The sequence below is a fragment of the Crocuta crocuta genome, unplaced genomic scaffold (genome assembly GCF_008692635.1).
Source record: "Crocuta crocuta isolate KB4526 unplaced genomic scaffold, BGI_CrCroc_1.0 scaffold275, whole genome shotgun sequence".
Classification (NCBI taxonomy): domain Eukaryota; kingdom Metazoa; phylum Chordata; class Mammalia; order Carnivora; family Hyaenidae; genus Crocuta; species Crocuta crocuta.
Genome location: NW_027530497.1, coordinates 1,212,287 through 1,227,072, shown reverse-complemented (window position 1 = coordinate 1,227,072; position 14,786 = coordinate 1,212,287).

The following is a 14,786-nucleotide window of genomic DNA, read 5'->3' as shown; positions in this document are numbered from 1 at the left end:
ATTAGACAGTGGTGATGCTTGCACAGATTTGTAATATACTAAAAATACTGAGCTGTACACTTTAAAAGGTGGGTTTTTTTTAAAGTTTATTTATTTATTTTGAAAGAGAGAGAGAGCACATGTGCGAACCAGGGAAGGGACCAGAGAGAGGGAGAGAGAGAATTCCAAGTAGGCTCCATGCTCAGGGGAGCTAATCTCACAAACCGTGAGATCATGACCTGAGCCAAACCCAAGGGTCGAATACTCAACCAACTGAGCCACCCACATGCCCCAAAAGGGTGATATTAATGCTATGTGAATTATGTCATAATAATAAATTGCAAAAAACATAAAAACTGAGTGGTTAGGAGTCACATTACCCAAAAGAGCTGCCCAGAGACAAAAGCTTTGAAAGTGTGATGGGGCAGATAGGGCCCTGAGAAGGAGCAGGTTCCTCCCACTGGGAGTACAAGACAATCAGAGTTTTGATCCAGACATAATCTGATTCATCAGGAAACAAGTTTAGAAATCATTTCTAAAAACTCAGAACAAAACAAGCAAGCCTCTTCCAATGCTGCAAGTTTCTACTGGGTAGTTAGTATGCACTCCTTTCTGCTCTTTTAAATAAAGTCTTCCGTTGATGAATTTCTTTGGAATAGTAGTCAATGGGGCATAATTAATACAGGTTGGAGATACCTTTTAACACTCTGATATCTGGTCTTACTCCATAACTTTTGAGAAATCTGCAGAAAACCCTGAGAAGGGCACAAATAGTTCTATAGTTGATGTCATTTCAGGTGCTGCTTTCTTACCATCTGAGCAAAGTGTGCATTTATAAGAGATGCTTGTTATAGGGACTGGATGCTGATTTCTCAGTCGCCTTTTTCCTTCCACTGGCCTGTGCTAAGCATTGCTCTGTGTGGATGAAAGCCTCTGTGCCAAGTTCAAAGGTACTTTTGTTCATGCAGACAGGAAAGCATGCCTACCCACTGATTTCCACTGAAGCAGAATTAAGTAAAAGCCTAGACTCGTGTTCCATTTTCTCGGGACCATTGTCCATACTGACCCTGTGTGTTCTGCATATTTTTTCAGAGTGGTAATAGTTCAGCAGTCACGGGTGTTGTTGGCTGTCAGGACGGGAGGTCGTGTGCCGGCCTTCTGTGGACTTAGACACGTCATGTCACTGGAGCGGACTCTTGTTGCTTTGTTCTGGGAGGGGAACTGGTCCCATGCCACCTGACAGGTGCTGGACCTGCCCTTTGCTCTTCCACTCTCTCAGCCTGGTCTCACGTTTCCTAAGAATCTTCACATATATTAGCCCATTTATCCACCCGGCCACCACGTCATTTCCAATTTTCAGGAGCTGAGACTCAGCAAGATGGTGGCCTACCTAAGGGTACATGATTAGAAAGCAGTGCTGCTGGGATTCACCCCCGCTTCAACATCCAATTTTCTTTTCATCCCGCCATGACTCTAAGTTGCTTGGGACTTGGAAAAGATTTTTTCCATGAATCAGACATTCTGTAAACTGGGGAAAGATAGCGGTGTAGGAGCTACCTTACAAACATCCTGGGACAGACCGCCATGAGGTGCTTGACCAACATCCACATTCACCTACTCTTCTGATGTGGCAAGAGGTGCAGCTAGAAAAGTCACGAGCCCTCAAACTTCTCTGCCTTTAGGGGTGACCAAGTGAGCAAGTTTGGGCCAATGAGATATAAGCTGAAAGCTCTGGGTCAGTTTCCAGGACAGCTTTTATAAGGAATAGACTCAACTAGTGCCCCTAGGACTCAGATTTGTGGCCTGGTGTTAAGTCGGAAACCGTCAAGGGTCTGAGATGTTACCCTGCTTGGAAGCTAACGGGTTAGTGTGCCACACTTTAGGTATATCTCCTGACAGGAGACAGGGGGGTTTCTGGATCAGAGAAACTGTTGATTACTCCTGGCCAAAGCAGCCAAATCAGCATCTTAGCACTAGTTCACACATCTCCACTCCACAGGGGAGGTGATGGCAAGAACCCGATGTTACCTGCACATGCAGTGAGATTGGCATCACCGTAGAGGAGCCCTGAAATGAGATGTTTCGTACGCCGTTGGCACATCTGCGTATTGAGATGACTCATTAATCCTCAGTAGTTCTTGTCGCTATAGAATTTAGTTAGTTCTGAGCCCACGTGGCCCAAAAGATTTCTCCAACCTCACCTTGAAAGATCCCAGCCTTCACCCACTGCGACGATCGAACAGCACTCAGCTTTCTTCAAACCAAGTGTTTTCATATCTCTAGCTATTGCCATTCCCTCTGACAAAATGCCATTCCCAGCCTCTTCCACAACTGGCTTTCTCTCGCCACTGAGGTGTTTGCATTAATGTCATCTTCGCTGAGAACCCTCCCTGACCATTTTCCCTTCCCTGTGTTTCTCTGTCAAACTACTCTTCTTATTTTCTTCATAGCACCTACCGGATTCTGAAGATCTCTTGCTTGCTTGTTGTGGTTCAGTTTATTGTCCACCTACCCACTAAAACGTCAGCTGCTTGGGAGCGGGACCGTGCCCCCCTCACCACTGTGCCTACAGACCCTGGGCCCAGCACCACCCATGTAGGCTCTTAATATTTGCGGGTTTGGGTAGGTATGACAGCCACCTCTCTTTTCTAGGAGTGAGATGGTATATACTGTTTGTCACTTTGGATTGGGCTTCGAGTGCCCTCAGAGATCACCCTTCCCCCATCACCCTCATATCGCCCTGTTCCATTGTCTTCATAGCACTTACTGCATCAGATTTATGTGCTTCTTGGCTGTTTTCTCCCCTCTATTCTAATGGAAGCTCTTTGAGGGCACAGACCTTATTTGTGGCATCCACCACCCACGCCCTGGCACCTGGAACAATCACCAGCCACAGTCAGTACATGCTTGAAATGAATGTACTTGAATGAAAGCATAAAATGCATAGAAGATGAAAGGTCTGCTTGAATTGTCAGCCACCTAAATGTCATCGGTTAGTTATTTAGTAAAGGCCAGCCTGCAAAAGTTGATGGGAGACTGATATGATTCCATAATTGGGGATGCCTTGGTGGCTCAGTCAGTTAAGCATCTGAGTCTCCATGTCAGCTCAGGTCATGATCTCACCCTATGTTGTGGCCTGCACTGACAGCATGGGAGCCTGCTTGAGATTTTCTCTCGCTCTTTATCTCTGCCACTCCCCTGCTTGCACTCTCTCTCCCTCTCAAAATAAATAAACTTAAAAAAATTCCATAATTGGTGGCTAAGCTAAGCATCCCTAGAAAACAATGGTCAACAAAGGCATTTTCAAGCTTCAGAATGAGAACATGTTTTGTTTTGTTTTGCAGATGAATACATGGAGAACTAGAAAGTCTGCGTAGGCTGAAGTGGTCTCAAATGTAGAAAAAGAACCTGCAGCTGCATAACTTTCTTCCTCTGGGTGAACCAAACAACCATTTCTTGTGGCCTCAATCTGAGTGTAGCCCCTATTCTAAGAATACTTACTGTCACCTATTGATAGCATTAGATCAGTGGTTCTTACACACCAGCGTGTATACATAACATCTAGGCCTATGCTTCTCAAACTTTAACATGCAAAAGCTTCACTGAGGATTTTTAAAATGTCAATTCTAATTCAGTAAATCCGGGACAGGGCTGAGATTCCCAGGCGAGACCAATGTGCAGGTCTGAGGACCAAACTTTGGATAGCAAGTACCTAGAAGGTTTGTTTAATGCAGATTCCTGGGCTCAATCTCCAAGATCCTGATTCCAAAGGTCAGTAGGAGAGGCCCAGGAATCTTTATTTTATTTTTAAAAAATGTTTAATATTTATTTATTCTTGAGAGAGAGAGAGAGACAGAGACAGAGACAGAGCATGAGTAGGGGAAGGGCAGAGCAAGAGAGGGACCCAGAATCTGAAGCAGGCTCCAGGTGCTGAGCTGTCAGCACAGAGCCTGACACAGGGTTTGAACTCACAAGTTGTGAGGTCATGATCTGAGCCGAAGTCGGACACTTAACGAACTGAGCCACCCAGGCGCCCCAAGGAGAACACTTTAAAATGCAGGTTATATTAAAAAATATACAATACTGAGCTGAGCTTGCCTGAAAGGAGTAGGAGGACTGGGGACCTTCGACAACGTGTACCCCGAGCTGTGGGAGGAGGAGACGGCAGCAAGTTTCCCCCAGCGTAGATATGGGACTTGCGAGAGGCAGAGGCTCCTGGGGACAGACTTTAGGAACAAACATCACAGCACATTCAGAATTGCATGTGATTCTATAAATGTGGGCCTCTACCCTCCCACATCAGGTAAGCATTGGATAGGTTGTCCCGGAAGGAGGTGTGACCTTGGGCCAGGATGGTCCAATCAGTGCCTACAGTTGTATCTCCAGCTGATACAGTCTCCAAAGAAGGCCGTAGGCTGAAGGCCTTGTCCCAGCAGCTCCCAGCAGCTGGGGAAGATGCTCTTCCTGAAAGAGGATATGGGCCGAGCATCGTGCATCCACTCCATTTAGAAAATGATTGAAGAGGAGTAGATGTCTCATTCCCCTGGGACTGGCTTAATGAAAGTGGTGGACATTTACTCTGCCGTTCACTCATTTTTTATTTTATTACTGATACATAATTTTACATATGGTGTATGATGTGTAATTATCCTCCATATATATTGCACATCTGCAAAGTACTAGGCACTGGGCCAGGCTCTCAACATAAAACAAGACCTCTGCCTTTCAGGACCCCAGAGTCTGGGGAGCGGAGGGAGAGGGACATGCACAGCCCACCTGAGAAATGCTCTTAAGGGAAGGAAGCAAGCCCGAGTGTGGCTCAGCACAGATTGTTGGGGCTCAGGAGTCACACCCAACACTTCATGGAAGACATGGCCTCTGGTCCAGCTTCTGTGACTCAGGTTTGCAGCTATAGGTACAACAGAAGAGGGCTTCTTTTTACCCACTCAGGCCAGGCAGGAAGTTGATACAGAGCGTTTCGCTCCCTTCCCTCTTACCTGGTACCAACATCCTGAGCTCCACCTCTCTGGTTCCTGGATCCGTCATAAAACATAGTGTTTACATTCAGCGCCAGTAGATGGCAGTATTGGGTCAAAAGAGCTGTTACAGATGCTTTATTGCAAAATCAACCCTAGATTAGGGTTTTGGTTTATCCTGGGGGTGAGCTGGGTGGGAGTGGTGGTGAGTTCCTGGGAGTGGCAATAGGATTTTCAATTTTTTTTTACTTTAATTCATCATATTGCATATGGCATCTATATTCATGGGCCCAAAAGGATTTTAAAAAATCAAGCAAATAGAATCTTGCTTTCCATAGTAGGCTGAAATCACTGTTCCCTGTTTTCCAAGAAAATTGGTAAGCTGGAGTTTTGTTATGGGAATTATCTTTTCTTACTATGTCCTCCTTGCCTTCTGGCCAGGTACCAGGTGTACACATTGGTGATGTTACACTTCATTGTTTTCATGATCTTCCGTTGACACCATCTCCTATCACCTTTGCCTCTTCCCCCAGCTTCTCTAAGTAGATGATGATTGGAAAGCATCTATTGTCTAAAATGTTTATGATATTTTAGAATCAGAAGATAGGTTGGACCTTCCCTGATAATTTACAGATGCAAAACCAAAGTTGGGAGTCGCATCTCCAAAGTCATCTGGTTCATTTCCTAGTAATCCCCTTTTGGTGGAATTAAAATCTCACAGTTCCTGAGTTTGAAAGAGAGAGAGAGACAGAGAGAGAGAAAGAGAGCCCTGAGGGACAGAGAGACAAGCAGGATCCAGGCTATCAGCTCAGAGTTGGATGCCGGGCTTGATCTCGAGGGGCTTGATCTCAGGCACGGTGAGATCATGATCTGAGCCAAAACCAAGAGTCAGCCCCTCAACCTACTGAGCTACCCAGGTGCCCCAGGAAACGATCTTTTAAAGAAAACCAAGAGATGTTTTGCAAGGCAAAGTTATTCATTCAACAGGCATTAAGCATTTCCTAGATGCAAAGCACCACATCCAACATGAGTGGAAGCTGACAATGGTGGTGTCATCCTTGCAGACACTTCCCGTCAAGTGCGGGAAAGAGAGGATGTTACACAACCCAGTGTCTTTATAAAGGAATGACCTTTAAAAAAATAAACAGATGCAAGAACAACAAATAAGCAATTATGGACAGTTCTGTCAACTTCTCACAAGTGGGGAAGATGATGTAGAGGGAAAAGGGTAGAGGCAAAGGAATGAAGCCGGCGGTGGGGTTTAGGAGCCGGTGGCAGAGAAGTCGCGGGTTGTCACTGTGAGGCAGGAGAAGGCAAGGATGCTCTTACCCACACGGGCCTGCAGAGAAGGTTTCGGATGGATTCCCAGATTTCTTGTGGGTTCGGAGCAGCAGTGAAGGCAGTGGGGAACGGGGCGCACAGACCGTGGCTGGCTCTCCAGCGCCCCCAGAGGAGGGGAGTTTGGAGTTGCTGTGGCAAGTGACATGGGTATGTCGATACACGTCTAGAGTCTAGAACATTCCCGGACAAGGAAGATGGGAGATGTGTGAGCCCAGCTGGGCACCTGGAAATCCCCATACAAGTCTCATGATGTTAATCACCCATGATAAGAACTTAGTTGAGAATATCTACAGCTAAAAAAGTAAGGAGAGGAGAGAAGGAGGACAAAAGAAGGAAGGAAAGGTCATAAAACAGTGTTATCTAGAAATGTGGAGGAAGGTACTAGGCGAAAAGAAAGCTAAAAGAGTTGAACATAGTTGCAATCACCTCATTACATTACCATTTATGTGTGTTTTGTGTGTATTTTTTAATTCTAGGGCCAGCCCTGATTCTCACACTTTAGCGTTCCCTAAAATGCTGAGGGAGCTTGCCAAACACCAGGCCCACCCTCTGACTCTGAGCAGGTCCACAACCGGCCCAGGCATCTGAGTGCTTAAGCTGCTACAGGATCCCTTGGGCGCTTCCACTCTACATTCTGAGCGAGGTGGAGAGCGGGATGGAGCCAAGCCCCAAATTCTCTTCCAGTTCACATGCCCCTCCCTGTGGGATTTTGACCAACCACTTCACTTCTCTGTTTCCCCATCTTAGCAAGGGGTCGAATTAGGTCAGAGTTTCTCGAGCTTTTTGAGAGGTGAAGGTTGAGGATCTAATGAGAGTCTTATCAGAAAAAGGCACACAATTTCAGGGTGTCCCTAGACCCTTCAGAGTCCCTTAGATTTTTGGTTACAATCTCTTGGAAAGAATGTTCTCCAAGAACATGCCCCTTTCATCTCTGATGTTCAAGACTGATCTGGATTCTGGAGCCTGTGGGCAGGCTGGCTGGGGAGAGAGGCCAGGACTCCGTCTAGACAGCTACTTCATAGTCCCGGCCTGTAGGTGGTCTCATGCATTGAACGGGCACCTCACACTGCCTTTGATGGGATCAAAGAGCTGGTCACTAACTTGGCAAATACAAATCTCCCCCACCTTGACCAAGACACTAGCGGCTACGCCTCCCGCTGGGAGCGATGAGGGACCAAGGACATCTAGGGCTAGAAGGAATCAGAACATCTCAAAGAGTTGCATTTAATCAAAAATGGATTCTAAGAAAGATAAATGAGCTTGGGGGAAGTGGGCCCAGCTCTACCCTTCTTCAGATCCTGGAGAATATGTTCTTTCTAGATAAGTAATGATTTTGGTAGTGGCCATGGTGCTCATTCCTCATCTGGTTCATGGGCTCATATGCCCTGGAAAGGGGCAACCTGTGCAACTGTGAGGCCCAAAGGTCATTGTTAAGCCTGAGAAGACCTTTAATCCAGACAGAAGCCTATTATCTAGGGCCATTGGAGGCCGCTAGATTGAGTGCTGAGTTCAGACCATTTTGGGTCTAATCGAAGGAACCATTGGCTCCTACTGCTTCCCTAATCTCAATGAGATTAATTGAATCTGTGGCATGTGGCCAGCTGGTCAATGGTCAGAGGGCCACGTTCTTAGATAGGAAGAGCAAACTCAGGGCCACTGAAGTTGTGAGCCACCCACTGGGATATGTGTGCTAGCCCAGGGCTCCTGACCACAAGCCCATCGCCCCCCCCCAGAGGAGCGGCCATCCATGGGAGGCTGGTGGGACTTGCCGCCCAAGATATTTATGTCCCCCATCAGCCTACTGTCCTGCTCTCTCATTCCCAGCCTCAGTATCCTACTACTACATCATGTCAGGCTATATAACATAGCAGAATAAGGTTGTCAACTGTTCTCTCTGAGATTATGCCTTCTTTGTCTTTTTGTTTTGTTTTTTGTTATTTATGATATGACATGATTACACTAAATGAAAGGTCACACAGAAAAGAGTATATATGGTATGATTGCACTTACATGAAATTCTAGAAAACTCAAACCAGCCCAGTGACAGAAAGAAGATCAGTGGCTGCTTATGGGGCAGTTCGGTGGCAGAGAGTAAGAGGGAGGAATTATAATGGGGCACAAGGAAACTCTAGACTGTGATGAATATTTCATTATCTTGATTGTAGTGATGGTTTTAGGGATTCATACATACTCTACATTTTATTTTATTTTTTAATGTTTATTTATTTATGTTGAGAGAGAGAGGAAGAGAGAGGCAGGCAGAGAAAGATGTTGAGAGAGAATTCCAAGCAGGCTCCGGGTTGACAGCACAGAAACTGACACCAACCTTAATCTCACAAACTGTGAGATCATGACCTGAGCCGAAATCAAGAGTCAAACCCTTAACTGACTGAGCCACCCAAGCACCCCTCAAAATTTTCATTTGAAATATATGTAGTTTATCATATATCAACTAGACCTCGATAAGGTTGTTGAAAATTAATCTCCTACTATAAAATAGTTCAACAAAGTGGCCAGATTTCTGTCAACCAAAAAAAAAAAAGCATCTTCCTATGCCAGTTAGAAAATATAATTGGATCTACAGTATCAGCACAAATCACAAAGCGTCTAGCAATTGACTTTCTAAAACGTGATACCTCTGTGGGGAAATTTTTAAACTCCATTAAAGAATCTACGAGGATATGCACTTGATGGGATGGCTCAATATCATAAGGATGACAAGCCTCTGTAGACTGATGTAGACACAGACATAGGTATAGAAAGTACTTGATTTATCAGAAATGCAGAGCTCAAAGTAAGAGAAAGTACAGCACCATCGGAACAAGGTGGGGGTTTTATTAGCAAAGAAGATGTTAGGAAACAATCAAAAGTGTTTGCTGTATCACGAAGCATGGTGCAGGGAAGCATTTCTGACCAGGAGTCAAGAGCCTAGGGTTCGAATACCAGGTCCAACACAAGAGCTCTGGAACTTTGGGTCAATCTCTTAACGTTTTTGGCCTCTTACCATCATCTATAAAGGCAGAGTCTGCACCATTTGATCTCTAATAGTATATGTAGCTCCACATTTCACTGCTGAACTTGAACTAACAGTCTTTGGGAAGGTTGAGTGAGTTGCCTACTCCTCATCCCCCCTGTTCCTGCACCTTCACCTTTTGCATAAGCCACCCAGGAAGTAAGGAGGTGCCTCCAGGCCTCTGAATCTTCAGCCTTTGTCCTTTACGAAGATATCCACATGATTGATCTCCATTAATCCTCTCCTCAAAGCCAAGGGACAGCCAGCACTGACACTTGGGAGGATCAGAGCTCTGCAAATGTCCCATGATCAATGGTCACAGCTTGTTAATATCTTGGATGAGCAAAGTCCTGGCTCGAGGTAAATGCTCAATAAATATTTGTGTGATGAGTGAATAATTAAATTGCTTCTTATTCTACAAATGGGAAAACTGTGGTCAGGGAAGCTGATGTACCCCCAGGGTGGTGGGGCCAGGAATCCATGACCCCTGGCCACAACTCCTACTCTCTTTTCAATAGATGGTAATGCCTATTACTCATGTCCTTTGAAGATTGGGAGCAGAGGTAGGAGTAAGAAGCAGGGACCCTCCCCAAGGGGCACTGAAGATGACTGGCAGCAATAAACTGTAAAGGCTGCAGTCTGAGTCTGTGAATGGCTCAAGGTACAATTTGGGGCCGTCTTGGTCGGCTCACTTGAGGGCCAGAGTGGTCTCCTTAGGCCAGGGTGTGGTGATCTCCAATGGAGATTTGAATAGAGTGGATGGTGGTTAACTTGCAGAGTCAGTGGGGGAGATCCCAGGATGCTCAGGGAGGCCTCAAGCAATGCATTCAACCTCATCAGCAGAGCTTTCCCCAGAAGCATCAAGGGCCATGCCTTACTAATGAAGCACAGAACCTTCCTTGTTCTTTTCTTGTTCTCTCCTTTCCTTTATTTTATTTTATTTTTTTATTTTAGGCAGAGAGAGCAAACAGGGGAGGGACAGAAAGAGAGAGAATTTCCCAAGCAGGCTCTACACTGTCAGCATGAAGCCCGATGCGAGGCTCAAACTCACAAACTGTGAGATCATGACCTGAGCCGAAGTCAGACACTTAACCAACTTTACTCTATGATGACGTGACTCCCATCTCTTGGTCCTGATCATCACCCTCACACCCGAGGATGACAGAAATGGCTTACGCTAGAAACAGGACAGGGCAGTGTGCCACTTGGGGGTGGAAGCAGAAGGCAAGGTCAAAACTACTTGCTGCCTTAGAGGCCCGGTGCTGGGAGTGGGCAGGGCCTGGCCCTTAGCACAACTCTGAGAATGCCACGCAAGTGGGCTTCAGTGGCTGACGAGCAATCGTGACTGGGATAGACTGGGTCCCAAGAGCCAAGGAATCTGCTCCTTCCTGGGCAGCTCCTGCCTGGGCTCAGCCTGGGCCAGAGGTGAACGAATAAGAAAGGCCAGAGACACTGCTGGTGCAGCATGAGGGCTTCTGAAACACTAGCAAAACCTCATTCATTCATTCATTCATTCATGCATTCATTCAATAAATGGTTATTTATAGCACCTGCAATGTGCCAGGCACTGATTTCTCTGATTTTCTGGTCTAGTAGCCAAACTTGCTGGTGACGTACCAGAAGAGAAATTCCCAATTCTGAGTATGTATACTTCATTAAAATACAAAGTTGTTTTCCATTTAGAATGAAAATGTGAAGAGGAGACACCTCTGGCATAGAGGAGACACTCCTGGCATTGCTCCCAGAAAGGCTGCCGTCTGTGCTATTTCCTAGCTGTGCAGCCTCAGACACGATGTTTTCTGTCTCTGGATCTCATTTTCTCTGGGTGAAATGGGAGTTGTAGTGTGCACCACGCCTGCCCAACAGGGCCTTGGGAATACATAAGTTCCACTGAGCTGCGCTATGCAGATTATGGCTCAGCATTTTATTCTAACCTTTGGCCATTTAGATTCTCTTTGAATCAGTCTCCCCAACTATAATGAAAAATATCAACCAAACTGTGTCAAGAGTTTGTCTGCTTCGGCCTATTGGAAAAANGAGAGAGAGAGAGAGAGAGAGAGAGAGAGAGAGAGAGAGAGAGAACCTGAAGCAGGCTCCACGCTCAGCATGCAGCCTGATGCAGGGCTCAGTGTCCTGACCCTGGCTGGAATCATGACCTGAGCTAAAACAGAGAGTCAGACACTCAACCAACTGAGCCGCCCAGGCCCACACATCTTTGTAACAAAGTTTCAAATCCCACTTAACCCGGTTAATCCTGCCCTTTCTCAGAGTTTCCTTGGAAAATTTTGCCCTGACCTTGGAAAACAATCCCTATCAGAACTATTTTCAGCAAAGACAGCCAGAGAAAGCTGACAGACTCCAGGGCCCTGAGTTACAAGAGGGTAGTTTAGTCAAATAATATTTAGTTGAAATTTAACCATATTGTCAAAAGCTTTGTTCAAAGGAGGGACTTGGGCCCGAGTTGGACCTGTGATTGCAAGTGTCCCTACCCCTGATGCACACACCTGTCAGCAGATGGGGAGATCCCTCCTCTCAGTGGACAGTGTGCCTGTCATGAGCTCTGCCCACGTCATGGAATCTTGAACTTCATGCTACTTTCCAAGAGAAGGGGCTTTAGCGTTTCTACGAAATGTTTATAAGGATGTTGCTTAAACAGATACAAGGCCCTTTCTCATAGATCTCTAATTACAGCTTCACTCTGTCCAAGGTGTTTGTTCCCTTGGGTAATGGAAGATCTGCCAGGAGGCAAAAGCCGGAAGAGTTGTCACTTGTAGGCAAAGTGTGTGACATTTGTTTTATTCTTATCCGTTCACTCAGCCATCCCACAGGCGTATCAGGCACGTCCAGGCACGTCCTGAGTGTCTTCTACTCTAAGGGATTTTGCTAAGCTCTAAAGATACACATAAAAACACCATGCCTGCCCTCAAGAAAGTTACAGGTAGGGGCGCTGGGGTGGCTCAGTAGGTTAAGCATCCGGTTTCAGCTCAGGTCATGATCTCACGGTTTGTGGGTTCGAGTCCCATGTCGGGCTCTGTGCTGACGCTCAGAGCCGGTTTCAGATTCCATGTCTCCCTCTCTCTCTGTCCCTCCTCACTCATTCTCTGTCTCTCAAAACTGAATAAATGCTAAAAAAAAAATTTAAAAAAAAAAGAAAGTTACAGGTAATAAACACAACAGAAATAAAAAATGTGATTACAAACCCTAACTCTCCAACTGTACCATTTTACTCCTGAGTTAATATTATGATGGTCATTTCCTAACAATTGAAATCCTCCCAGTCATAGATCAATAAACTGAAAGTAAGCAGTAGAAATTTTTTGTTTTTTGTGTTTTTCGAGAACTTTACTTATTCTTTTTTTTTTTAGTTTATTTATTTATTTTGAGAGAGAGATAGAGAGAGGCAAAAAGGGAGAGAAAGAATCCCAAGCTTGCTCTGTGATGACGGCATAGAACCCGATTTAGGGCTTGAACCCATGAACACTGAGATCATGACCTGAGCCAAAATCAAGTTGGACACTTAACTGACTGAGTCACCCAGGCATCCCAAGAACTTTACTTCTTAATCAAATTTCCACAAAGTTTAAAATGTAACAATTCAATAGAAGTTTGAGGCACAGGGGAGAGATGATAATTCAGGGATCTGCAAGATTTTCCCTTTAGCTTCAGACCAAATGGAGCCTTGGGTATCCCGGTGCTTGTCAACAGTGCTGCAGAACAGCTCAGGGTTACATTTTGAAACCTACCGCTCTTTGAGACCTTGACACTTTCAAAAATTCTGCAGAGCATTTGGTGAGGTACCATTTATAGTGAGGCAGTCGCAAATGTTTGGAGAACATTTGTGGGAAACATCCTGATGAAGGATTTAGCGTGGTTCCTCCTAAGTGGACTCACTCCTGGGTCCAGTATTTTTTTTAAAAAAATTTTTAATGTTTATTTATTTTTGAGAGAGAGAGAGACAGACAGAGTGCAAGCGGGGAAGGGGCAGAGAGAGAGAGAGAGAGAGAGAGAGAGACATAGGATCCGAATCAGGCTCTAGGCTCTGAGGTGTCAGCGCAGAGCCCAATACAGGGCTTGAACCCACAGACTGTGAGATCATGACCTGAGTTGAAGTCAGATGCTTAACTGACTGAGCCACCCAGGCACCCCCCAGGCCCAGTATTAACAAAGGGAAGGTCAGGACAGTTTTGACATTAATCCATCCTTCTGTCCTGATTTCCACTCAAGTTTCCCACAAAGTTGGTGAGTGTAGTTAGATCCCTGTGAATTAGGTAGCACTGAGAAATATGATAGAGTTTGACTCCTCATCTTGCATTGCTATCACTGGTCTGGGCCATGTAGCCAGAGTCCGTGGGTTTGAATCCTGGTTCCTTCCTCTGCTTTTGATCTGGGTGGAGCTTAAATTCCCTAACTTCTCTGTGCCTCGTCTCTAAAATGGGTGTTGTGAAATATGATAATTCATATAGATATGCCTGGTACCAGTGAGGGTCAGGAAGTATTAGCTGTAACAACAACGACACGTGGGACGGCCATGAAGCAGAGCCATCGTGAGTCCGGGTGAGACCGCCCACTGTGGTCCAGAGCTGAAAGTGACTGGCTTTTCCCACAGCCGCAGGAGGAGGCAGGACCCATCCTTCTGTAGCAGAGAGAGACACTGCTTGAGTATTTCTCACATGGCAATGATGGCCCCATTGTCAGAAATCTAATCATACAAGAAATCCACTGTGAAAAAAATCAAATGAAAGCAAGCAAAAAGTACCTTTCTGCTACTCCTTCACTTCCTACTGCTCTCTTCCCAGGTAACCGCTGTGAACTGTGGGGCGTGCCCTTCCAGACTTTCTCTACATGCGTGTGGGTGTCTGTGCATACATAATCATAGCTATTGGGCTTTTAAAATTCAAACAAAATCATTCTACATTTTTTGTAACTACTTTTTATTACCTTAACAGTCCATCTCTGGAAATATTTCCGAGTCGCTCATGCTTGTCAATGGCTACACAGTAATTGAAGTCATGGATGGACCATAATCAATGTAGTCAATCCTGTAATGGTGGATATTCTAGTAATCCCTCTCAAGACACCCCTTTTTTCTGGGGGTTATATTAAATAACACTATAAAGAAAGTACCAATATGGAGGCTCTTCCTTCATGAACCCTCCTTCACGAAACTTCCAGACTAAGGATATTCCAGACCACAGACCCTTGAAATGAGAAGGTACTACACTTTGAAGTTTGGTATTTAGGGATGCCTCATGGCTCAGTTGATTAAGTGACCAACTTTTGATCTGAGGTTCTTAGGTCTTGATCTCAGGGTCATAAGTTTAAGCCCCGCACTGGGTGCCACACTGAGTGTGAAGCCTACATGAAAGAAAGAAAGAAAGAAAGAAAGAAAGAAAGAAAGAAAGAAAGAAAGAAAGAAAGGAAGGAAGGAAGGAAGGAAGGAAGGAAGGAAGGAAGGAAGGAAGGAAGGAAGGGAGTTA